Genomic DNA, 25,607 nt, shown 5'->3' on the forward strand with positions numbered 1-25,607 from the left:
GTGATTTCATCTTGACGTTGTCCCTGAGCGGAAACTTATAAGTTTGTCAAATCTACTTTTGTTGCCATAACAGTCTCATATTACCCTCTTGATTTCACAAAAATTTCTGTATCATATGACTTGGGGTCTGAAGAATGAGAAACAACACTTCTTCCAGATTTCGGTTTGCTGTTTAAAATATTCTAGTTGGGGATTAAGTATATTATTGTTATCGTTATTTTTAAGGATAGCAAGGCACCTCACAGGTGTCTAGATTGTGTACGTAATCATTGAAGATTAAATATGATGAATCCTAGCCTCCAGCGAATATTCAGACCTTAGATAAGAAGGTTAAAAACAGTAATAAGGTGCTGTATAAATTGATACACCAGCCTATATGTTTCACTATCGTTCTAAAGAAACACATATCTCGCCCAAAAGAAGTAACTCGAGGATTATAAAGGTCGCCATCTCTCTCTCTCTCTCTCTCTCCTCTCAGGGCACAATAAACGCAGAGAAGAGCTCTCAAGATTAATCTCATCCAGATATTATTCGTTTACCATGAAGCGGAATTAAACACGACCTCCCTTGGAGGGAGTCATGAAAGAACCTATTCGCTTTGCTGAAGATTGTGATTATTATGAGTTTTTTTTAATCGCTCGAAAATGCTCTTCTGAATGTTGAGAGTTTTCGCGTGAGAAAAAACATTCAAATGATCAAAAACTCGAGAAGGCTGATTCTTTGATGCTACTGGAGTTTACGAAAGATGAAATCGCGTTAGTTTTTCCTTCTCTTATTTTTTGTTGTCTGATTCTATCAGGGAAATAAAAAGTGAAATGAATCAATGGGGATAAAATAATAACGCAAAAGGCTTCTCTTTCCCTGACACTATTTCGGAGTGATATCGCTTTGTCCCGTCATTATTTTCGCTTATTCATTTAATCATTTGAATAACTTATTTCTTGAGTGTGGATACTTCAAAAATAATGGTTACACATTACTTTACTTCCAGAGAAAAAATATATATTTTCCCTCTATTATTGGTATTGTATTATGAGAAGAGAGAGAGAGAGAGAGAGAGAGGATGAGGAGAGAGAAGAGAAGAGAGAGAGAGAGAGAGAGAGAGAGAGAGTTAACATTGAGTGTAGTACCTAACAATCAATAACAGGTTATAAGGAATCTTGAACCCTTTATTAATGGTTACAGGTTACATTGCTAAAAACAATAAGGGAAAGATAAACTCTAATTTTATGCAAATGGCGTTTCATATCTATTATAATAATTCCTCATAATCAGCAATTTACTAAACAAATAAAAATGGCTTAAAAAGCTTGATATTCCTATCAACAAGGATACATAAATTATGCTATAGTAGAGTTTGCTGTTCCAGAATTTACAGAAATATGACAAAACCCTTAGTATGATTTTCATTTAGAAGGCAAAAAAAATAAATAGATAAATAAATAAATAAAAATAAAATAAACAAAAAAAACCTGCAGTTTTCCCTTTTTATTATAGGGGGGAAAGACAAAAAAATATTTTTTTTTTGCTGTTTTTAGTCGAGTGAAAATCACATCTATTCCGCAACTGAGATTGCTTGCTCTGTCTGAGGAGGAGGTTTTTTTTTGGACAATGTTTTTTTTTTTTCTGGTAAAAGTGTGGCATAAAATGTCTGTGTGTGTGTGAGAGAGAGAGAGAGAGAGAGAGAGGGAGGGAGGGAGAGAGAGAGAGAGAGAGAGAGAGAGAGAGAGGTCAGGAAATATAATACAGACTTTTCAGCTACGTAACAAAGTAAATTGGTTTTCCTAACAATGGGTTCACAGAGCAACCGCGAGGTTTCCCTCATATATCACCTTTCAAACCTTTTCTACTCTCACTTCAAACCTTTCTACTCTCAATTCAAACTTTTCTATTCTCACTTCAAACCTTGTTTCTACTCTCATTTCAAACCTTTCTTACTCTCATTGCAAACCTTTTCCTACTCTCATTTCAAACCTTTCTACTCTCATTTCAAACCTTTTTCTACTCTGCAATCAAACTTTCTACTCTCAATTCAAACCTCTCTACTCTCAACAACAAAAACCTTTCTACTCCCAATTCAAAACATTTTCCTACTCTCAATTCAAACCTTTCTACTCTCACTTCAAACCTTTCTACTCTCAATTCAAACCTTTCTACTCTCAATTCAAACCTTTCTACTCTCAATTCAAACCTTTCTACTCCCAATTTCAATTTCGACACGGAATACCCTCATCTTAGGCCCCACGGCGGGGCATTAGGCATGAAAAGATCTTATATTCCATTCCAGTGAATCTCTTTGAGCAATTCGCTCTGGCCTGCTGGTGGCTGGTTGTAAACACAGCCATCTCGTGTTTCGGTTTCCTTACTTAATCCTTCTCCAAATTTTAAATTTATGAACGCAATGGTATTGCAACTGCATTTTATGTCCAGCCAACAATTTCTTACCTCAGATAGTCGAACATGTAAGCGTGTGTGGCCTCCGTTACAATTTTTTTTACTTACCCTGATAAGAAATGACAAAAAAAAAAAAAATAATACAATACACGTAAGTAAAGTCCTATTTATCTAACAATCGAATAAAAAGGTTACATTTCATTGTACAATACGGCACAGGTAAGCACATTCTTTTTATTTTTAGATGAATTCGGTCCAATTTCACACTGAAAGATTATAATATCATTCCATTATTTGGTCAATTGAGTCTCTCACACTAGTGCCGTCTTTTTTAGTTTATTTCGTAGAGCAGATTTTTCGACAGCGTTTTATATATATATATATATATATATATATATATATATATATATATATATATATATATATGTATATATATATATATATATATATATATATATATATATATATATATATATATATATATTATATATATATATATACATTTCTCAAAGCCCAATAAAAATACAAGCTTGGAGAGCGACGTAGTTCATCTTCGTATTATTGCACAACTATGATCGTCAATAACACGAATCCATAACAAATAAACTCCACAAACATTTTCGGAGCACAAATCAGATCTGCGAGTTCCGATATCACCTGCAACCAACGTTGCAAATCAGAAGAAAAGAAACATATATTCCTGCACCGGAAGCAGCAAGAATATTTCATTGCTTTTCCAAAAATCGGCCATGAATAATTCCTGCTCTCCGCTTCCGACAGGCAAGGAAGAAAAAAATAAAAGATGAAAAACAAGAAAAATGTTTATCCACTTATGAGGAAACCTTTTAGTGGGATTTTTCGCTAAAGGAAATCTGCTTACGATAAGAAGTTTTGTGGATGTTTATATATATATATATATATATATATATATATATATATATATTATATATATATATATATATATATTATATATCCATATATATCATTCCCGCCTCAGGAAAGAAGATAAGACTAATGATATTTGGCATATGTACAATCAAGATTTATTTTTATTTACGATAAAAACAAAAAACGGACATATGAAAGTGGTAGTGACTATCGCCGTCCATATTTTGAAAGCCATATTTATTGATTTTTTTTTTTTTACGCAATAACGAGATTTTTTTGGAAAATCGATAGGTTTTCTTTCCCTGCTTTATTATATGGGGGAGAGAGAGAGAGAGAGAGAGAGAGAGAGAGAGAGGAGAGAGAGAGAGAGAGAGACTGTATTATATGCATAAGGGCAGAAGTGGAGTAGATCTACATATTCATACTGGTCAAACTTCCCATCACATAACTATTTCTTTAGAAATTGCTTTGCAACTACGTACTAGATACATGTTTTCTTTAATCTATTTGATACACAAAAAGAAAATTCCGCAAAAGGAAATACAATGTAAAATTCGATTGTTTTCCTGTGCTCTTCAAAGCAAAAAAGTGTAAACGACAAAAATATCTGTTTACACAGACACGCGAACCAAAGCACAAAGGTTCCAGCCTCAATTTATCAGCAAGAGACTGTGACCATCCTAATCCCGACAGGATTGATTGATTGGGTCAATGTTCGCCTACACTATATAATTGAATCTCATTTTCGTTTCAAAATGACACCGCCGCAATTAGAATAACAAAAGTAAACGATTTTGAATGTTAGTCCTGTAAGCCAAGAATATTTCCCACCTGTGTCAGGTCTTGAAGAATCTGTAACATTGGCATTGTGAATTTCGTAAAACCTTCTGTCCAAAGCAAGTTCATCTGAATCAATGGAAGTGAAGGCGTTAATATAAATACCGTATTGAAGGGAAGCGATCCTTTAACCTATTAGCCTTTTATTCAAAGAACAAATTTATTGCAATTTATTATCAAAATAGTTTCATCAGACCACTGAGATCGTTTGTCAGCTTTCACTGGCAAACCCTCAGTCGTTTAACCGAGGGCATATTTATTTTGAATACAAGCAACAAAGAAGATATGAATCTTGACCATTCATAAAATAAGATCACGTCCCTCCCAAAGTGTCATGGGCGTATCAGAAGCCTTGTAAAACGCATTGAAAAATAGCAAAAGTGTTTGAGCTCCATAAGGGACCTCTAAAAGGGGGCCAAAGGAACGTTTTGGGGCTGGGCAGAAGAAACTCTTGGAGCGAGTGCCTCGCAGATGGCGGGCGGGCAGTCGGAATTGTACCCAAATGAGGTCAGTTTGTCTACCAAGCGCTCCGTTATAAGTCGGGCGAATGGCATCTTGAGAGAAGGAGGTATTGAAACAGGAGTTTCTTTATGTCTTTTGTTTGTTGTTCCCTCGGGGTGGGGGTTATGGGGCTTGGGGGTGGGGGGGGCGCCGGGAAGGTAAGTAAAAAGCTTTTTGGAAACTAGCCTTTCTTTCCTTTCACTCGGGTACAAATAGACCACGTTGGTGGTTGCAGGTGATAATCGGAATCGCGAATTTGATTTGTTACTTTAAAATGTACCGGAGCTTTTTTTTATAATTATTGACTTGTGTTATTAGTGAGCATTATTTATGTGATACAGTACGAAAAAGAATTACGACACCTTGCCAAGGTCATTATATATATATATATATATATATATATATATATATATATATATATATATATATATATATATATATATATATATATGTGTGTGGTGTGTCTGTGTCTGTGTGTGGTGTGTGTGTGCGTGTGTGTGTGTGTATATATATATATATATATATATATATATATATATATATATATATATATATATATATATATATATATATATATATATATATATTATATATATATATTATATTATATATATATATCATATATATATATAGATATCTATATATATATATATATATATATATATATATATATATATATATATATATATATATATATATATATACATATATATATATATATATATATATATATATATTTATATATATATATATTTATATATATATATATATATATATATATAGATATATATATATAGATATCTATATATATACATCTATATAAATATGTATATATATATATATATATATATATATATATATATATATATATATATATATATATATATATATATATATATATATATATATATATATATAGTATTTGTCTCCATGGCGGCGTACTGAATTGTAAACAATCGTATCTGAAACCGTCGTTTAATCCAATACCATCTATTTGTTTCAAACAATAAATACGCACCGAAAAAACAATATTACCATGGCGGCGTCGCAATGACAGGTTTTATTAAGTTTATTATTTACGATTCCTAAAATGAAAAATCTTTTCTGCTGAATGATTCAAAGGTAACTTATGTCGCCCGGGGGTTTTTTTCCTGCGAATTGGTGCATTAGTTTCCATTCTACTCTGTCCATCATCGGATTTCAAAAGCGGGAAATGTACACAAATACAAAGAATAATGACAGTCAAAAAAAAACACTCATAGACTGAAGCCCAATCTGACAGTTTAATGTCCATCCCAAACAGAGACCAACGCAGAGCATTGTGGTAAGCTATTTCTGGATAAAGCACGACCAATATCAAGTCTATTTCGGCGCAGAAACGTTTTGAGGTCAAACGTTGATGGACAACTAGCAAAGCGAAACCCTGGCCGTATTTATATCTATTGATTCAAACTTTATTTTCGTTGTTCGTCTTTATCGAAAGAGCGGTGACGTCCTTTCAATTGGCCGGCTCTTTGGGTTAAATGATAAACTTCACATTCACACTAAATTAATTCATTTTTTTCTGGGTAATGGTAAGCTCTTTTGTTTACCTGAAAGTATGTTAAGAGCTTTAAACAATTTATCCAAAATTACACCTGCTATAAGAGTGGGACATATTTCGCTGCAGAGACCTACGTTTTCTAGTGCATTCTGACTTGCTACCTCGTAAGAAAAGTCGCTGAAATGTTGTAAATCTCACTTTGGCTTTATTCTTATTTTTTTTTTATGGGAAATCACTCTGTTTAATAAAATATTATTAGCAAAACGTGCTACGCCCATCATCGTTAGAAGCTGAATTTCCTTCAACAATATATTCTTCCACTAAACACAGAGTTAAAATCAAAGTCAAACACCTTGTTCGGTGGTACGAAATACGAAATGCGGAAGGACTATCAGAATTCTCGGCTGATTGGATGTTCAGTCTCGTAAATCAAGAACTTTCTCTTGATATGTAACGCATATACTTCAGTCACAATTTAAATTCGGTGTCAGTAGCATTTAGTACATTATTACTCTACTATTATTATTATGAAAATAAATCCTACTCACAGTGCACAAGCCCATCACAGGGGCATTTAACTTGAAATTTTTAAGCTTACAAAGAATATTATGGTGTTCATTAGGAAGAAGAGGAAATAAAAAGAGAAATACAGACAGAAGAGAACTCACTTGTAAATTTAAAAAAAAATAATAATTCAACAAGTTACTGACTATTTTTGGTTACAATTTGACTCCCCGTGTATAAAACTGGTCATATCAAGGCAAAACCTATGAAAATCGAAGAGGGTTAAGTCAATTTTATTCCACATCTTCGAAGATCAATGGTGAAATAAATCCCTCCTTTGCTACTGAGACACTGGAGGGAATTCGCCGACTGAGCCTATGAAAGGAAAACGACCCAATTCGTGTGTCCTGTCTCAGTTCTTCTGGCCACGACGTGACGAGCGTTGCATGACACCATCATATGAAAGGGTGCTGCAGGGTTCCCAGATGACACCACTACCAACCAGCCAAAGTCTACCATGAAACCAGCCTAAATCCCGCCAAATGAAAATCTTAACCCATATAACCGCCAAATATATGTGCGTTATATTTACCTTTATAAATGCATATTTTTTATCATATATATGCTTGTATAGCGGCATCATAGTTTTAGTTACATAATATAAACTAATATAAGAATACAGGAAAAAAAACGAGAATGAATTGAAATTTTAAATGAGGCTCGCTCTCCGAGAATCCGGCGGCCTGTTTAGCGGTCGTCGGTGGTGTGTGTGATTTTTTTTTTATTCCATCTACATATTTTGCTTAAATGTTACCCAAGTTTTTTACTGAAAACCTATTCAAATTCCCCAGATTTTCCTGAAAACCTTTAAAATTTCCCAATCTGGGGAGAGATTCCTCAAACGTGGGATCACTGTTTAGCTCAAATAGAAAGTTTCTGAAAACCAGCCAAAAAACCACTAACCAGCCAAAGTGAATTTTACCAAACCAAATTATAAAAAAAACAGCAAAATTTGGTGAGAAACCGCCGAATCTGGGAACCCTGGGGTGCTGACTCCAAGCTATTATGCTCAATCCCCCCACCCTCACCTACGCCCACCTACGCCCTTGCTTTACGATTGGTGAGCACCTCTAGGTTGAAATAGCTTCTCTGAGAGTGATTATGCCCGCACATTTTGGGCACCTTTCTCAACAACATATTTATCTCTCTCTCTCTCTCTCTCTACTCTCTCTCTCTCTCTCTCTCTCTCTCTCTCTCTCGTTTACTACGCTTTTTTCCACATCTTGAATGATTATTATTGCTTCTCTATGACAAAGAAAACAATGCCCTAGGGTATTGGTCAGATAATTGGGGTCACTTTTGTAACCATTCAAGGACCTCAATTGACTGGCTGTTCTGCTCTTTGGGAAATTTAGAGAAACCGTCAAATTTAGTTTAATTAATATACATATAATATTCACGACTATGAATAAAGCAATTAGGTCATATAGACTTTGACTTGAATATTTGATGAATTAATGCAAAATGCATCAATGGTCATTGAAAGGAGAGAGAGAGAGAGAGAGAGAGAGAGAGAGAGAGAGAAGAGAGAGAGAGAGAGAGAGAGAGGGAGAGAGAAGAAAATTTCATTTTAAAATGCTTATTGATAAAAGACCATCGAAGCTCCCCCAGCCTTTTTTTTTTTCTCCTCTCTCTCTTTTCTTTTTAGTGGATGATAACACATTACGAAAAAATGAATTCTATTTCCATGATGCAAACCATATTTCCATGCCTGGCATCTGATCCCAATATACTATCTAAATTCTGAAAGGTAAAGAAACGTATAGTTTTATACCAAATTAACGTGTATATACTATACGTCACCAAACCCATCAGGGTTCACGATGGTAGGTATGGCGTCGCGTGTGCATTGTATAAATACATATACACGAAGACATTACCGCCAAGACATCAGTGGCAATATGCAATTGATATGCATTGGATTTGCAAGTGTCCCCTAGTTCTGTCAGATCCTATATATCTGTATGGTAATAGAGTGATTGGAGTTTCCTCAGATCACGAATGTCGAAAGTATATTACGGATTGACTTCGGTTTTTCCCCCATCGCATGACTGGCAAGAGCTGTCGAACAGCCTATTCATAAATTATTTTCAGCATGTTAAGTTCAGCATTGCATTTCATAAGAGATAAATAAATGATGGCTTCCTTGTGCGTCATATTCAGTTACAGACGGCCATCTTTCATTTACTCCAAAAGCTGTTCGACGCCTTATTTTTCTCCTTTTTTTTTTCAGGGCAACAGGTTTGGTGGATGTCTCAGTATTTATACTACTTAACTATTACGATAGTATTAGTTATCTTGGACTATAGCTGCACACATTAAACTACAATTTATTAACCAAATTTTAAACGAAGAGAGAAGACGCCATACAAATTGAATAGAGTAGAAAAAGGTATCATTTTCAACGCTACTGCTCTCAAACGAAGGTCTCCTCCCTAATAATAATAATAATAATAATAATAATAATAATAATAATAATAATAATAAGTGGCGCCGTGGCAGAGTGGGTTAGGTCGTCAAGGACTGGTAAAGCAAACATTGGGGCTGGTCAGTCGTTGGATGGGTGACCGCTCTCCTCGGCGTTGATTCCTTGGGAAAGGATCTTTACCATAATTTCCTCATCTACTCAGCTGTAAATGAGTACCTATCCCTGATGGGGTAGGGTCCAGCTATGGGTTGAATAGCAAACTCAACAATGATGTTAACAAATGAAGGAATGAACGACAAACGACGTAAATGGAACCTCTGGCAACAGAGGAGCTTCGTCGGCAACCAGGTATTCAGCCCAATTGAAGGGAAGATGGTCAGGTACTTGGAAGTCGTCATCCAGCAACTGACCACTACAACGACAGTAAACAACAGCCTGAGGTTGGAGCTACAGAAGCAAACCAAAGGAAGAAATGGACAAGAGAAGAAATAAGGAAACTATGGAGATGCTACATCACAAGCAAACCCGACGGAGAGAGGATATAGAAGAAGGATGGTCAACATCTGGAATAGAGGAAATAACACCCCCCAAACAGAGCAGAGGCTGGCAGACCAAGTAAGGAACATAAGAAAAGAACTGGCTCTCCCCAACAGAAAGAGAAGAACTGGAAAGGGAAAATGTCCACACGACAACGAATTACACGAAGACAAACTGAGAGACGATGCCACAGAAGACGACAGGGATGGTGAGGTATCAAACAACGACACACGAAGAAACACCGACGAAGTAACAAAGGACGGAATGGGTAGAAAAGATTAGAAAATGGATGGAGCCAGATACAGAGAGAACAAAGATCCCCTCCATGAAAGCCTACAAAACACCAAGAAAATTCAGGGAGAAAACAAGTGAGGTCAATGAAATAATGGGCATAATACACACCACCAGTATCACAAGAAAAACAAAACAAATAACTTGGCATATGCAGGAGCAAGATTAGTAGCAGAACTGATGGGGATTCGAACAACCAACACCACCAGCACAACCAACCCAACAGAACCAAACAGCAACCTCCTTGGAAAAGGCGCCTGGAAAAGCAAATCATGGTGATGAGATCTGACTTGAGTAAACTGAAAGAGATGGCAGAAAAAGGCTACGAAGCAAGAAAACAAGGGAGGAACTGAACGAGAAATACAAAGTACAAGAGAGGACTAAAACAATACAATAGAAGATGTAAAACAGAGCTTAAGGCCAAAGCACTAAGATCCAACGGTACATGAACAGGAATAAGGGATACCAACCGAACAAACTATTCGGAAACCAACCAGAAAAGACTATACAGCCAACTAGAGGGGAAGAGACCACCAAGAAATTCCTGAAGCCGAACCAAGTAAGAGACTCTGGGAAAACATATGGAGCAATCCGGTATCACAACAAACATGCAACATGGCTCCAGGAAGTCAAGGAAGAAGAAACAGGGAGAATAAAACAAAGATTCACAGAGATCACGACAGACACAGTCAGACACCAACTAAAGAAAATGCCAAACTGGAAAGCCCCAGGTCCCGATGAAGTCCATGGGTACTGGTTCAAAAACTTCAGGCACTACACCCACGAATAGCAGAACAACTCCAGCATTGTATCTCAATCACCATGCACCCAAATGGATGACCACAGGAAGAACATCCTTAGTACAAAAGACAAGAGTAAGGAAATATAGCCAGTAACTACAGGCCTATCACCCCTGCCTACAATAATAGTGGAAGTTACTACAGGTAACATCAGTGCTATACCATTACTTAGAGGAGACAAACACCATCCCCCCACCAACAGAAAGGCTGCAGAAGGAAGTTGTAGGGGCACAAAAGACCAGCTCCTGATAGACAAAATGGTAATGAAGACGGTAGGAGAAGGAAAACCAACCTAAGCATGCATGGATAGACTATAAGAAAGCCTTCGACATGATACACACATGGCTAATAGAATGCCTGAAAATATATGGGGCAGAGGAAAACACCATCAGCTTCTCAAAAATACAATGCGCAACTGGAATACAATACTTACAAGCTCTGGAATAAGATTAGCAGAGGTTAATATCAGGAGAGGGATCTTCCAGGGCGACTCACTGTCCCCACTACTCTTCGCAGTAGCCATGATTCCCATGACAAAAGTACTTACAGAAGATGGATGCCGGGTACCAACTCAAGAAGAGAGGCAACAGAAATCAACCATCTGATGTTCATGGACGACATCAAGCTGTATAGTAAGACCATCAAGGAAATAGATACCCTAATCCAGACTGTAAGGATTGTATCTGGGGAAATCAGGATGGAGTTTGGAATAGAAAATGCGCCTTAGTCAACATACAAAAAAGGCAAGTAACGAGAACTGAAGGGATGTGTTTGATGTTGCTACCAGATGGGAGCAACATCAAACACATAGATGAGACAGGATACAAATACCTGGGAATAATGGAAGGAGGGGATATAAAACACCAAGAGATGAAGGACACGATCAGGAAAGAATATATGAGAGACTCAAGGCGATACTCAAGTCAAAACTCTACGCCGGAAATATGATAAAACCCATAAACACATGGGCAGTGCCAGTAATCAGATACAGCGCAGGAATAGTGGAATGGACGAAGGCAGAACTCTGCAGCATAGATCAGAAAACCAGGAAACATATGACAATACACAAAGCACTATACCCAAGAGCAAATACGGACAGACTATACATAACATGAAAGGAAGGAGGGAGAGGACTACTAAGTATAGAGGACTGCGTCAACATGAAAAACAGAGCACTGGGCAATATCTGAAAAACCAGTGAAAACGAGTGGCTAAAGAGTGCATTGGGGAAGAAGGACTAATAAATGTAGACGAAGACCCAGAAATATACAGAGACAGGAGAATGACAGACAGAACAAAAGACTGGCACAACAAACCAATGCACAGACAATACAGAGACAGACTAAAGAACTAGTCAGTGATGACACGATGGCAATGGTCTACAGAGAGGAGCTAAAGAAGGAAACTGAAGGAATGATAACAGAGGACACAAGATCAGGCCCTAAGAACCAGGGGCCAGATATCCAAAACTTCTAAAGGCGCCTTTTGTGGCAAAGCGCCGTTCCTGTCGGCAGTTACTCAAAAGGCTCATACTCAAAACACTGAGTGTGCGCCGCCATCTTGGAAATATGGCGTCGTGAGAGCCTTTGCGCTATGGCTGGTTAGAGCAGCCTTTGAGGTGGGAAAGGCAACTTTGGGAATGACAACAAGGAAGAAGAGGGTGTCTCCTACCTCTTGTATACGTCAATTAACGCCATTAGACATAGTTTTGTGGTTTAAGGTGTACTTACTGTGGGTAAGTAGACAAATTATATGTTTATTACTTAGTTATTAATGAGATTTGTATTAGGCTACCTAATGCTTATAGGCCTATAACCTAGGCTACATGTAAGCAGCAATGAGAGCTTGAGGTTTGACGTTTAGTAGGCAGAGGAACATTTTTGATAAATTAGGACAATGGTACACCTTATGCATGTATATCCTGTGTGGCTGTTTAGTGGGGAACGAATTTAATTTCCTAGGTTAACATATATAAAGTGGAAAAAGAACAGCCAAAATATTCAATTATAATTTGCAACAATGTTAAATATGCACACTAGTAAATGACTACTAAGGTGGGTTTGGGGGCATAGCCCCCATCAAGGAATTAATCAATTCACTGACAGATTAGGTTAGTGTACAGGGTTAGGCAAGTGGACAATATTGGGAAATGGTTAGCACATTGTGGGCATACCCCCCCCCCCCCCCCCCTATCTAGGAATTAATGAAATCACTGACAGAGTTACTGTACAGGGTTAGGCTAGAGGACAACATTGGGAAATGGTTAGCACATTGTGGGCATAACACCCGCCCCCCCCCATCTAGGAATTAATGTAGCAGCACTAGTGCACATGTCAAGCACAAGAACACTCTCTTAAAAAGAGCTGTGCATGGCTGTTTTTCTCTTAGTACACCTTCGTTGAAGAGAACATTGAATCACAACAGGAAAGAAATATTCTAAGTTATTTTTTCTTTTCATTCTCTTTAATCGTATCCCTGTAGGAATCAGAAGGTTACCAAAGTGTGTCATAGTTGTCACTTGGTTTTTACTGATTCTCATTTTTTGCAAATATATTTACTAGTAGGTTCAAGTTTTATAAAATCTTTAGGACCTAGCCTACCATTATGAAATGCTTTGTGGAGTTGATTTTATCAAAATATATCTAAGATACTTTATTGTTCAAGTTTCAGATACCTAATTGGTTTTTAGGCTTAGTGAGAACATCAATAAACTTTGTGATGGAAGCCCTGGTTGCCGGTATTTTGCAGCTCAGCAGTTTGCAATGGGAGAGGAGGTACAGAGACCCTTTGGATCCACTTCACATTGATGACACAGAATTGCTTCAAAAATATAGATTTCCTCGCAACCAGATCATCAGTCTGTGTGAAGAACTAGAGCCACACATTGGAAGGCCAACCTCATGAAGCCATGCCATCCCCACACATACACAGGTCTTGGTGACGTTGAGATTTTTGGCAAGTGGTAGGACCTTTTCAAAATGTGATTGGTGATGTAACTTGTATGAGCCAAGCAAGTGTAAGTCGCATCATCAGTCAAGTTACAGATGTTCTATATAACAAAGCAAGGACAGAAATAAAAACGCCACAAAATCCACAGGAAATTCACCATACTGCGCAAGATTTCCATAGGATTAGTGGCTTTCTAAGAGTCATTGGTGCAATAGATGGAACACATATTCCCATTAAAACACCAAGTGACAATGAATACATTTATGTAAACTGAAAAGGATATCGCTCGCTAAATCTTCAGTTAGTGGGAAATTCCCAAAACCTCATCACTAGCTATACTGTGAAGTATCCTGCAGCACCCATGATGCCTACATTTGGAACAACTGCCCACTACGAGGTCGCTTCCAAGATGGTGTCTATGGAGATATGCATCTTCTTGGTGAGTATTGCTACGTTTATTGAACGCCTCGCCTTCCCAGCAGTTTTTTTTTTTTATTTTTTTTATTAATTTTAGTTATAAAAGAAGCAGCCATGCCCTCTCCTAAAGCAACTGATTTTGGTTTTGGGAGAGAGCACGTCTTAGTAAGGAATTTCCGGTCTGACGGAAGCTTATGGTAAGAGAGGCAAGTCACAAGAGTAGCTAGGCCTCGAGATGGATTTAGGGACTTCTACAATAAGACCTATTTCCTTCCCAATTTGCTGGCTGGTGGTTTATCACTTTCAGGCAGTGCCCGAGGCGGTGTATGGAAGCCCCAAGTAATTAAGTGAGAACCAGTATCTCTCTCAGTCGACTGCATTTCGTGACCTCGACGGATGTCCAGCCAGCCAGCTTCCCACACTTAGGCCTAAACGGCGTACTGGCGCGCCAAAAGACCCAGACGGCCAGACCTGAGACCAAGCCGGATGCCGCATTTTTCCACAAAGGTCCACGATCGTGGCATCCAGGTACGTCTAAAAGTTGTAAACTCCAAACCAGCACCTTTTACTACCATAGACTCTTGCTAATTTCATTTTCAAGTCTCACTTTTATCCCTCCTACATCAAAAGCCCCTTTGTCCTCATCGGGCCATGTGCTCCCCCTTGTGACTTGTTAAAGACTAAGTCTTCAGTGCATACCTCAGTGAACCATTAGGGCTTCCTTTGCCCAGTGTTAGAGAACTGAATATCCGTATCTTGAGCAAGAAGTCATTTTTCTTTGATCTTGTGTAATCTGGGATCCTTTTCCAGATTCCCTGAGTCACGTGCCAAGTCTGTCTGCCCGCAAGTGTTGCATTGCCGCAAGATTTCGAAACCAGCTTTATTAGTGACTTTCATTCTGCGCCAGCTATACATTAAGAGATATTATTAGTCCATGTGGGGACCAGTTGCATTTACTTAAACCTTGGCTGTAAGCAGCCTCTTGTAAGCTGTTAAGTACCTAGCTGAGTTTCTGGTAAATTTCCTTTATTTTCCTTCAACTATTTCTGTTTACGTATCGGAGCCTTTCTCAAGGCCAGGCTCATATGTAACAGTATCATGTTCTTATTTATTCATGCTTTTATTATACAATATTTAAGTTGTACTTGGTGTGTACTTACAGGTCCTGTGATACTAATTTTCCAAGTACAGGTACCAGTTATATACTGCATATAAATGAAGCTGTGGCTGAAGTAATGTATTTCCTGGCACTGTATTACAAATTCCTAAGACAGTACAGTAATACCTTCTGTTGTTTTTTAAATTATGAGAACTAATAAACAAATAATCTATGGAATGTGGTCGATAAATTATTTAAATCTAGACATTTTTTCTGTTGCAGGTGATAGTGGGTATCCACTGGAGCCATCCTCACCCCATATCCACACCCAACAACCCGGGACAAGAAAGGTATAATAGGTCACATAAGAAGACGAGAACTATAATTGAGCAGATATTTGGGGTCTTGAAATCTTGCTTCCGATGTCTGCGTAATTCTGGTGGGTCTCTACAGTATGAAAACCCCATGTGCGAAGGTAGCTGCTGCCTGTATGCTGCTACACAATCGTTGTGTTCAGCAACGAATACCCGCTCCTGAGCTGCTAGAGGAAGAGGAGCAAGAGGATGAGGAAGATCCTGATGATCCAGCAGCAGTTGCAGGTGCAAGGCAAGGTGCAGGGCAAGTGGTAAGAGGAGAGATGGTGGAAAATTTTGTTTTTGCATTAATATATTCTGTAGAGTAAACTATATTTCTACATTATCATTGCTCTTGTTTAGTTTGTCCTTGTGCTGTTCTTTATAAGATATAACATAGGTTTATTTGCAAGTTACACTAATTGCTTTGTAATAGTGTGATTTTCCTTTGCAGAAGCTAGATTTAAAGTTATTGGATGTTGTTATTATTTTAAAATTATTTCATATATACAATCTAAAATTCCTATATTATAATCTGATTGTTTTGACTTATAATTCATATATCTTATAACATTTTCATGTATAAAGCAATGCTAGATAAACAAAAAAAATGTCTTGTGTTTTGACCTTTAGTTATCATAGATCTTATAAAATGTTCATGTATAATCATGCTAGAGAAACGATGTATTTTTCTTAAGTCTTGTTTAATAAATCTCTATACAGAAAAATAAAAGATATCTATACTTGTTTAATAAATCTCAATACAGAAAATATATCTTTTTATACTATGTACTATATGCAAAGTTGAAAATGATATATATGCAATTTCTCTGGCTTTATCACTTCTCTTCAGGTACTCATAAGGCACTTTTAACATAGGTTAAGGTGGTTTGAGATAAGTATAGTACTACATACAGTGACTCACATTATGAAAAAATAAATGCCACCTAGATACAAGTAAGCTATGAAATAAATGAATTTGATGTTCACATTACCTATACAAACAGTGTACTGTATCACTGAATGACCCTTAATAGCAATATCAGTGTATTACATAGTACATTATCTGCAGGAAAGAAAACTTACAAATAAGGTCGAGGTAACTGAGATCACAGCGGTATCATTTTATACTATTATAAATAAGAAAACATGCATTATAGCCACAATAGAGAAATAACATGAATAGCATTGTAAAAAAAAAATGTACTATAAAAAATATTACCCATAAGATAGAGGTAACTGAGATCACAGAGGTGTCATTTTATACTATTATAAATAATAAAACATGCATTATAGCCACATTAGAGAAATAACATGAAATAGCATTGTAAATAACAAAACTACTAAACTTATCACAACAACATGAGATCACAAGTACCACGATATAATGGAGGCAAAAAAAAAAAAATTAAACCTCATAAAATACTGGAGTGGTTAGCTTAAGACAATGAGGTAGTATATCACATTACTCTTAAACAAAATACTAATCTCAATAATGAAGAGGTATATGATATTTATCACCTTATGGGCACCCATGGTATAGGAACATATAGGGCATGGTTGAAAAAAAAAATAGATTTTACCACTGTATAGACAATATTACAAGTACTACCACTTTAAAAAAAAGTTAGCCAAAAAAAATGTTTCTTAAGGGTATCAAGTCATTGTTACCATGCTGTCAGCTAGTACCCTTACACTTCCCATTTAATTCTTTTACACTTCATTTAATCCGTTTGATTACACAATATATCCTAAAAAAATATCAGAAACGTCAGGGTGGCTTGGCTCCTCTCTCCGCACATACTGGTGTTCTTCAATAATTGATATTGGGATATCATCTGTGACGAACACTTCTGCAGAGCCATCATCAATATCAAACTCGAAGAGTTGTGCATCTGCAATGCTGTGAAATTGCTGACATGTGCTTTGCTAGCAACAGCCGAGGTGGTGGCAGCAACAGCCGAGGTGGTGGCAGCAACAGCCGAGGTGGGTAGCAGCAGCAGTCGAGGTGGTAGCAGCTGAAGTACAACATCCAGCTTTCCATACAGAAAAGGCTGACCTGAAAGATTAAGAAACAATATGTTACTTTTTTATGGCACATTATATATAAATGCATAGACATTAATTTTAAATACTGCATTAATAATTGCAATGTTTTTTCTAAGACAAACCTCTTCCTGCTGTATCAAATAAATAAATCATCTGCTATGACATAATATATGATGAATTACTGTCATATTAATTCAGTACAGTGATTACTTATGTATGTGGCTTGTGGGACCCCAAAATGTTGGGGCACTAGGGCAGCTGCCCCACTTGCCCCATGGTAAATCTAGCACTGCTAACTGGTATTCACTTGAGGCTTGACCTATCTTACATTACTAGTAGACGTTACAATTGATACTCTTACTGTCTAAGACTGAGATATACAGATTTAATACAGCATACTGTGAAGTGCTTTCTAACCTGCAGAAGGTGAAGCTGGGTCCTCACTGTCATCAATATATGCCAACCCCTCAACTGCTTCTTGCTCCAGTAAGCCCAATCCTACCAAAGCTTCCCCTGAAGGTTCAGAGCTAAAATTTCATGAGGACCAACACCTAAAAAGATAATAATAAAGAAATTAGCTATTGCAATAACTCTGGAAAAGAAACATCAATGTAATTGTGTAATTATTGACAGTAATTATGATCAATGACTTCCCACATCTCTACCTCATCAAAAGAAAAGAAAAAATGACACTGATACCACAGATAGAGTACATAACAATCTACCCGAGTCACAACTAAGCATGGTTAGGTTAGCTTAAGGTTAGGCTAGGTTAAGAATCTGTCTTGTTGACATGACCTTTTTAACAATACGGACCTTTTTCATCCTTTTGAACAGGTCCCATGCTCGTGTGGACGCTATTCTTTCAAAAGCTCCCAAACTTTACCCCACCCAACCTAACCTAACCTAAGATTAAATGGTTAACATTAATTTGGCGGCAAAAATGCTATAAGAAAAATGTCTTAGAATTGAGTAAAATATATAAAAAAAATGGGTAATTCTTCAGAAGCAATCCGCACTGGATATTAAAATAAATAATCACCTACATGGAAAGAGCATGTGAAAAGCAATATAAAAAGTATAGTCATTATATGAGAGATTGAACGGGGTGGAATTAAATGAGCTTGATAAGTTTTTACCTCGAATTTTCTAAGTCGGGAGAGGTGTTTCCTCTACGGTAATGTTACTTTTAATGAGCCCTCTAACTTACTTTCTTACGGAAACAAAAGCAGTTCCAGTTACTCATTATTGGCTGAGAGGTGTGACATCGTTATGACGTCATGGGTTTCATAACCAATTACGAACGACTTTAGTCGAAAAACTAAGTTTCACTAGCATTTCAGCGGAGTAATAAAGTTAGCTGTCCAGTGTCCACTGGTATCCTTGTTTGACTGAATACTCGAAAAATGAAGCAAAACAAACCGGCATTTTGTCTTCCTGTAGCTATGGCAGAGGTAGTGGCTGGCCCTTCTGGCATTAATTTTGACAGAGACCTTCGATTTCCTACCGATTGTTAGCAGTGCAATGTGGGTTACGGTGAATTTTATCATTATTTGTCTAGTGTGGTGGTAAAGAAGTTGTGATTGAATATGCTCAGAGACATAATTTAATTCTTCAGCCAAAAAAAACTGCGAGTTTGTTTTTTGTGGAGCTTATTTGTCGGATCGACTACAACAGGAACACCTTTGGGTGTGATCGCTCTGTAGTGACGAAAGGACGTCGGCGTAAGCGATGCGACACCCAAATCTATCTGCCACGGTAAGTAGCCTTACTGTAAACCCTGTGGGTAGCGCGCGCAGCGCAAACATTACCTCTTGCCGTACATGCCGTGCTTGCCAAGAATCTTTAAATTTGCGGATAAGGCGCGAAGCGCCGTTCCGCTACGGCCTTACTGACAGCACACACAAATCGATGGTCGCCGATATTTAGTCGCTCCTTACTTAGTTTGTTGTTGTTTTGGTATCGCCGCCATATTGGCTTTGGTGTTCTTCCGCCGATTTCGGTCGGCGGTCGAGCCCTGGGCCCGCGAATCAGTAGGTGCTCCTAATATTATTATTGCTGCAAAGCACTCCTTTTCTGGTGTTTTTTTTGCGTAAGAAAATAAGTTAGAGGGCTCATTAAAAGTAAAAACATTACCGTAGAGGAAACACCTCTCCCGACTTAGGAAAAATTCGAGGTAAAAACTTATCAAGCTCATTTAATTCCACCCCTTTCAATCTCTCATATAAATGACTATGCTTTTTATATTGCTTTTCACATGCTCTTTCCATGTAGGTGATTATTTATTTTTTTTTGTTTTAATATCCAGTGCGGACTGCTTCTGAAGAATTACCAAAACATTTATTTCCAAGCAATATCATAGGATACTTTTGCATAGCCTCTAAAATATACTAGGCATATATCATAACTAGCATGAAGTTAATAACCTAGTACAACATAAGCCATGGCCTAGCCAAAACTCGCTTCAATCTAGGTACCTAGCCTATGTATGGAAATTAGTCTATGCTATATTAAGATAACTAAGCTAGTAGCCTATCTCTAGGCTATGTCAGAAAATCTTACCTGTTCTCTTCATTTTAGTTGTATGTTGGCCATTTTCCTTTTTCACATTGGAGCAATAATCCTTGAATTTTTTCTAACATCCTTCCAAAGTCTTTGGATGGGGCTAACACTTCCCATTGCTGCTGTCACCTCTTGCCATGCACCATCTCTCAAATTCCTTGTCACACCCATCTCTGAGAAGCTTCCAACTATTACCGCCTACCTTTTCGCCACTTCTGTCACCATTATATAAACTCTGCTTCAGTGAAGAGAGGTTGCTTCCTTTTCTTAGCCATAGGGTCCATCATAATCAACTCTCTGGACTCTTAAACAGTCTGCCATCAACAATCAGCTGATATGCTGCTGTATCGTGATTGGTTCTCATTCTCTAGGCATGCTATGCTACGGGCGATGTGATTGGCTGGATTATCCGAAGGCGCCTTTGACAAAAAGGCAGCCTTTTCGTGCAAAGGCACGTCAAAGGAAAAGGCGCCTTTTGTCAAAAGGCACCTTTGCATAAGGATTGTTGTTTTGAGTATCCGCCGCAGATATGTTCAAAGAACAATAGACGGAAATAACATCTCTCCCATATGTAGGAAGTGCAATACGAAAAATGAAACCATAAACCACATAGCAAGCGAATGCCGGCACTTGCACAGAACCAGTACAAAAAGAGGCATGATTCAGTGGCAAAGCCCTCCACTGGAGCCTGTCAAAAACAAAAAAATCAGCTACCTTGCAGTGATAAGTGGTACGAGCACCACCTGAGGGAGTGATAGAAAACGATCAGGCAAAGATCTCGGGACTATGGTATCAGAACAGATAGGGTGATACATGCAAATAGACCAGACGTGACGTTGATTGACAAAGTCAAGAAGAAAGTATCACTCATTGCTGTCGCAATACCATGGGACACCAGAGTTGAAGAGAAAGAAAGGGAAAAATGTTTAAGTATCGAGATCTGAAAATATAAATAAGAAGGATATGGGATATGCCAGTGTGGAAATCGTACCATAATCATAGGAGCACTAGGCACGATCCCAAGATCCCTGGAAAGGAGTCTAGAAAAACTAGATGCTGAAGTAGCTCCAGGACTCATGCAGAAGTGTGTGATCCTAGAAACGGCACACATAGTAAGAAAGTGATGGACTCCTAAGGAGGCAGGATGCAACCCGGAACCCCACACTACAAATACCACCCAGTCGAATTGGAGGACTGTGATAGAGCAAAAAAAAAAAAAAAATAATAATAATAATAATAATTATAACATTATGAAGAGGGTTTATCTTCTTTGGCACTCATCTCGTATTGATTGTATTCTCTATTCGTCTTACAATCTTTTTTATCAAGACGAATAAAAGAAGACTTAGATATTTTATTTCAACTCTATTCCCTCAGAGAAGATCTCCTCCCTGATAATAATAATAATAATAATAATAATAATAATAATTAATAATAATAATAATAATAATAATAATAATAATAATAATAATGTCGAAAGAAGGAGGAGAAGTTTATGAAATTTTTGGGTCTCCACTGTCGAATCTCGTTCTCCCCTCCACCCACAGACGACCCAGTTGTGGAATAATCTCTCGGAATGGACACTAAAAATAAAGGACCCATCAGTCTCTGCCGTAGATAGATAGAGAGAGAGAGAGAAGAAGAGAGAGAGAGAGAGAGAGAGAGAGAGAGAGAGAGAGAGAGGTGATAAAGTGTGCCATCAAGAATTCATCACAGGTCTAATTACTTGTGTTGTCCTCATGGTGTTGCTAGCCGACAGTGGTTAATGAATAAGTAAGACGAGAGAGAGAGAGAGAGAGAGAGAGAGAGAGATGTCGTAGGCCTAAGAATAAGTATATAATCTCTTGCGCGTGAGGAGGGAATTATTCATCTGATGTGATTGGGTCGTGCTATAGCGTAATCGCGCTAACAATATCATTAAACTAAAATTTATTCTGCATCTGCTCAGGATCTATTTTAGCTTACAAAAATGAGACTTTTACTCATATAATATAACTTATAACTTACACGTGTAATTTGCGCAGTCCTTGAAAAAATACGTAATGAAATATAGCAGCCATTACTCTTCAGATTTTCAATTCTATTTCACCCGATTGCTTTTCCATAGTTTCGTGATACTTTTCATCATGACGAATGAAAGGGCAAATTAATCTTCATTCAAACCAGAAACCGCTTCCCCTCTCTCGCGTTACGAACTATATATATTTACCCTCCAAGATAATTACCTGTTCCAGCGTGTACAAGAAAATGAAAAGCAAAGTCGTCCGTCAAGTCAATATCATTAGTTTACATAAAAATGAACCCCTAAAGATATCATTAGTAAAGCCTTTAGTTGTGTCTATGGTGCATAAAAAAGTAGCAGACTCAATGTTGCCACTTATTCCATACGCATCACAAAACATATTGCACTCATGTAAGCAATTTGTTGCATATACATCATAAACATGCTGCACTCATGTTGGTAACTTATTGCATACACATCACAACATGTCGCACTCATGTTGGCAACTTATTCCATACACATCACATACATGTTGCACTCATGTGGCAACTTCGAGGCTAGCCCCCACTGCGAGAACTTATTCGCCACATTTTAAAAAATGGAGAAAAAAACGCGTTCAAAGTTTTCAAAATTGGTAATGCCATAGCTAGTTTATTATTTGTTTCTCAGAAAAAATTCTTATATCAAACTTTTCCAAATTTCATGTACTTTAACGGTAGAGTAGTAAAAAAAAATTAGACTTCACAATTTATGCTAGTAGAAGCTATTAAGTAGTAGTAACCAAATTTGCTAAGGCATTTTTGGCATTTTAAACACTTGAACACGTTCTTCACCGCTTAAACAGTCAACAAGTTAATTTCCAATTGTAAATTGTTACTTAGTCATAGTGCATTGCTTTCAGTAGCCAGATACGATTTTCATACTTTTCATTTGATACTAGAAGTGTCTACGAGGCACCCACAAGTAGCAAATTTGGATATTATTAATACTTTTGTGTGTTTCTGGGCATCATTAGGATCCCGAAACTGCTAAACTGTAATCTTATAATGTTTTAGATGTATTTTGCTTCCAGAAAAGTTTATATGGTAATAATTTCCTACTACTTGCTACAAAGTAGCAAGTAATAGGAAATCACTAAATAATAAAATGGTATTCCAAAAAAAAAAACTCCAAAATAATAGTTTGTATAGTTACAGCATGCAATTAGATAGTAGTAACTATCTTCGAAGTTGACGTTTTGTTTATGTTTGCTACTTGTTACTTGTTCCTATAAATTAAGCTAATAAAAACTGTCTTCTCAGGTAAAGTATAATGTCTTTCTTACCAGGTTGTGTATTTGTGTATTTATAGTAGGAACTATTAGTGAACAATCGTAAAAAATGCAAAAACTGAAGCTGTCATAGGTAAGTATAACAGTCATTGTCTGGGTGTGTTTTTATGTGTTTTTGCTACTTGGTACCTGCTACTAGTAGCAGTTGTGATCAAGAAACACTTTTGTATAAACCACAAATCATCAGTTTTAAAAATTGTCAATGAAATCACTGAATTACATCGGCAATTTCTTTCCTTTACTAACGGAATTCGTTCCGAACCAAAGTTTAAGTCTACTGCAATCACCATTTTACTTTTATGACGTAAAAGGATAATACATGAAGTAAATAAAGTGTACAATAGCCATGTAGGAATGTAATACATAAAAGCAAAGTGGTATAATACAGGAAGGCAAAGGGATACAGCAGACATGAAGGAAGCGGGTGTTCGGTAGACATATTGAAATAAATAGTTATGATGAAAACTTAGAGCAAAGAACAAATAAGCCTCTGTGTCTGTATCACTCGCAGTGTCACTGTACTGTTCAGCCATTGCTTATAAAAAAACACACGAAAACTGTGTAAAAAACAGACGTAAATAAGAGCGAAGAAGAGTTCTGTTTACAAAGCGACGCTCCGCTCAGCTGTGGCGGGGTAGCTAGCACGCCACTGGCTGACCATGACTCACGTGACTTCAGTGGTGAAAGTAAGTTCTCGCTCACCACGAGAGCTCTGGAAAGCGAGAACTTACATTCGTATAAAAGAATACTCATGTATAGAGGCCCATTCCCCCAATAATTTAGGTGGCGAATGAGTGTTTGAGACCAAAAGAACGCATTTTGACCAGGTGTTGCAAATGCAAGTTCATCACAAACATGTCGCAAACTCATGTTGGCAACTTATTCCATACACATCACAAACATGTCACATAGAAGTCAACTACTTATTACAGTCTCACAATAGTCAACATTGCAATAACATGACACACTCATGTTGGCAACTTATCACATACACTTCACAAACTTTGCACAGATGTTATCGACCTGTTAGCAGTGTTAACCAGGGCTTCAAACAATTATCCAGCTTCGTTCCCCACTCGCATTCGTTGCATTGTTTTTCAACCTGTATTTAATATGAATGAGACAAGTTGCTTGACGTGTTCATGGCACCCTAGCCAAGAAGAGCCGATCAGTAGGATGACCTTTCAAGACCCCGATGGCCTGGAAAGGTTATTTTTTTAAGGTCTTGGAAAGGTCAAAGAAGCAGGACGGTTGCCTGGAATGTGGGGTTGGGGACTTTGATGAACTTAGAGAAGGATTTCAGCGAGATTTTTTGTTTTCATTTATTTCCTATATAAACTATTCTCTCTCTCTCTCTCTCTCCACATAAGTGTTTTTGATTTTTTACAATTGTTTCGTGATTTCAGTGTGTTTCAAAATCTCTCTCTCTCTTTACACACACACAAACACATACACAATATATACTATGTATGTGTGGTGTGTGTGTGTGTGTGTGGTGTGTGTGCTGCTGGTTAATGTTGATACTTGTTCCCTAATGAACAAAGCGTCAGCGCACGTGTCTCTATTTACATTATACAAGATTGGAACTACAAATGTTTCACTCCTATCCGGCCCTGCACCTCTTTTCATGTTTCTTTACGTGACACGACAAGTTATATATACTCCGCAACTGAATTTTCCCAACTGATTTATTTGTAAAAATTCGCAAAAACTCAGTATTTGCTTTGCTGAAAATTCAGAACGTACAAAGCTGAATAACGAACGAAACAAATGAGAGATTAATCGGCGCAATGTTATATTCCTAGCAGTTGTATTTGGACAGAAGATAGAGTACAATATAATAAAAGACTTTAGGCCAAAGGCAAAGCTTTGGAACCTTATGAGGTCATTCAGCGCTCAAACAGAAATTGACAGTAAAACTGTTTTGAAAGGTGTAACAGGAGGGAAAACCTTCAAAGGCAGTTGCACCATGAAACAATTGTCAGGAGAGGGTGAAAAGTAAGATGAAAGGAAGTATAGTAAAAGGAATGGAAGGGGTTACAGTTAGGGAACGAAAGGCCGAT

General features: G+C 37.3%; 1 pseudogene; it reads left to right on the forward strand.

Moving 5' to 3' along the window:
* Nucleotides 1-13,784: 13,784 nt before the first annotated feature.
* On the forward strand, nt 13,785-15,930 carry LOC135197343 (putative nuclease HARBI1; annotated as a pseudogene).
* Nucleotides 15,931-25,607: the final 9,677 nt, after the last annotated feature.

Source organism: Macrobrachium nipponense, chromosome 18 (genome assembly GCF_015104395.2).
Source record: "Macrobrachium nipponense isolate FS-2020 chromosome 18, ASM1510439v2, whole genome shotgun sequence".
Lineage (NCBI taxonomy): Eukaryota > Metazoa > Arthropoda > Malacostraca > Decapoda > Palaemonidae > Macrobrachium > Macrobrachium nipponense.